The 3,021-nt window shown below is 40.8% G+C and overlaps 1 pseudogene; it reads right to left on the bottom strand.

Moving 5' to 3' along the window:
- Positions 1–1,424: 1,424 nt before the first annotated feature.
- Positions 1,425–2,176, bottom strand: LOC121841556 (annotated as a pseudogene).
- Between the last annotated feature and the right edge of the window lie 845 nt (positions 2,177–3,021).

The raw sequence follows: 3,021 nt of genomic DNA on the forward strand, positions 1-3,021 counted from the left end.
GCAAAGTTCATCACCAGAGGGTGTTAGAGGATATTACTCTTGAACTATGAACCCATTTAATAACCAGACCTTTATACAAACTTGCTCTGCTGACATCTTGACAGAGACAACGGGCGGCCTAAGCGGCATCTCGTCCATCTGCTGACTGGACGCAGTTGAGGAAAATGTACATTTTATTTTCAGACAAAAAAGTTCAAGTGTAGGAACATTCGTTTTTACTCACCAGTGTAACAATACAGTCTGGTTAAAGACTTAGTAACTTAGTTGCAGCCACGATTTGGTTACATATGAGTACAAACAGTTATGTTTTTGTTTTAAATTTACAAAAATTATAATTACATTTTAAATGTTTTCTTTACTCAAGTATGACAGTTGGGTACTTTTTCCACCACTGTATTTTTATAACGATCCCTTGCGTCATGCAGCCATTCCTCTGGGTAACCCTGCTGTCTGAAACACTCATCCAGCCATTCCTCTGAGTAACCCTGCTGTCTGAAACACTCATCCAGCCATTCCTCTGGGTAACCCCGCTGTCTGAAACACTCATTCCATCCCTCTTCAGCCTTCCTCTCCGGGTTAGGAAGAACACTTCTACAGCCAGAGAGGTGAGAGGTCACACATGCTTTAGATGGTAAATATTTATGTCCCCTTAGTGGTTCATCACGTCAGCAAAAGGGAATATGTTCCATCATCGATGTTAATTTACATTAGTGCTAATTGTCCACTGATATTGGTGTAATTTCTCACCCCTTTTGGCTGTATAAAAGTTAATTTCCCCTCAGGCACACACACTTTGTTATTACCTGAGCTACTGCCTGTTCACCCCACTATCATCCAGAATGCGAGGTCAGTACAGGTGCATTTTCAATCTCAAGGCCATCAGACTGTTAAATAGCCGTCACTAACACAGAGGCTGCTGCCTACATACAGACTTGAAATTATTGGCCACTTTAAGGAATGGAACACCAGTCACTTTATTAAAGGTTTACACATCTGGCATTACTCATCTCATATGAATATACTGTATTCTATCCTATTCTACTGTATCTTAGTCTGTATTACTCATCTCATATGTATATACTGAATTCTATCCTATTCTACTGTATCTTAGTCTGTATTACTCATCTCATATGTATATACTGTATTCTACCCTATACTATTGTATCTTAGTCTATGCCGCTCTGACATCACTCGTCCAAATATTTATACATTCTTAATTCCATTCCTTTAGATTGTGTGTATTGTTAGATATTACTTGTTAGATATTACTGGACTGTTGGAGCTAGAAACACAAGCATTTTGCTACACCCACAATAACATTGCTAACTAAACAAGTGTGTGACAAATAAAATGTGATTTGATGAATATAGGTCTGGTGTTGGTCATTCTACACTCTGTTCTACTACCCAGGTCTGGTGTTGGAGATCATTCCACACTCTGGGTTCTACTACCCAGGTCTGGTGTTGGAGATCATTCCACACTCTGGGTTCTACTACCCAGGTCTGGTGTTGGAGATCATTCTACACTCTGTGGATCTCCTGCACGTATTTTCTGATATTTAATCAGACCACTTGAATGAGAGTATCTCTTGTCACATTGCTCTCAGCTATATGACTGCTCTCCTGTGTGTGTTCTCTGGTGTGATACCAGGTTGCTTGACTGAGTAAAACTCTTCCCACACTGATCACAGCTATAAGGCTTCTCTCCTGTGTGTGTTCTTTGGTGTCTATCCAGGCTGTTTGACTGAGAAAAACTCCTCCCACATTGCTTACAGCTATATGGCTGCTCTCCTGTGTGTGTTCTCTGGTGTGATACCAGGTTGTTTGACTTCGTAAAACTCTTGCCACATTGATCACAACTATAAGGTTTCTCTCCTGTGTGTACTCGCTGGTGTATTTTAAGTTTTGATGAAGATTTGCAATGTTTCCCACAGTCAGAGCAGTAGATAGATTTCTTCCCTGTGGGTCTCTGCTGGTGTTTCTTGAGGAGTTCTGATCTGGAGAGAGTCTTCTCTGCCTCGTCAGCATCATGATGTTGTTGAGGCTCCCCAGATGATCCACGATAGTCACGTCTCTCTCCTGTGTGAATGACAAAGTCAGACAGATGGTTAAAGGCCCACAACAGCAGAAACCCACTGTTTATTTAAGGTAAAAGGTGATGCCCAGAGCGTACCCATGAAGTTGTACAACAATTGACATCTGTTAAATTATTTGACAGTTGACAGAGGACCAGGGCACAAATAATAATATAAATCAATCATTTTGCTCTTTATTTAACCATCTTAAAATTAAACCTTCTTTGTTCATTGAAAATTGTGAATAACTCACCACAGGTTAATGAGAAGGGTGTGCTTGAACGGATGCACATAACTCTGCAATGTTGGGTTGTATTGGAGAGTCTTAGTCTTAAATCATTTTCCACACACAGTCTGTGCCTGTATTTAGTTTCATGCTAGTGAGGGCCGAGAATCCACTCTCACATAGGTTGCCAAGGCAGGATACTCTGAGCGCAGCCCAATCCTTCTGATTAAATAACATTTTCACAGAACCGCTTGTTGCAATTTCGATGAGGTTCTCTTGTTAAGATATCAGTAAGTGGACTGGAGGCAGGGCATGAAAGGGATAACGAATCCAGTTGTGTGTCATCCGTTTCGGGAAAGTTCCTGCGTAATTGCGCACCCAACTCAGGTGCTTCGCTATATCACATTTGACATAGTCTGTAAGCTTGAATTCATTTGCACACAAAAAAATCATACAGTGATGGAAAGACCTGTGTGTTATCCTTGGTATTGCAGACAGAGAACAGCACCTACTTCTTAAATCATAGCCTCAATTTTGTCCCGCACATTGAACATAGTTGCGGAGAGTCCCTGTAATCCTAGATTCAGATCATTCAGGCGAGAAAAAACATCACCCAGATAGGCCAGTCGTGTGAGAAACTCGTCATCATGCAAGCGGTCAGACAAATGAAAATGATGTTCAGTAAAGAAAACGTTAAGCTCTCAATTAAAAAAAAAAAGTG

This window comes from Oncorhynchus tshawytscha, linkage group LG32, assembly GCF_018296145.1.
Source record: "Oncorhynchus tshawytscha isolate Ot180627B linkage group LG32, Otsh_v2.0, whole genome shotgun sequence".
NCBI lineage: Eukaryota > Metazoa > Chordata > Actinopteri > Salmoniformes > Salmonidae > Oncorhynchus > Oncorhynchus tshawytscha.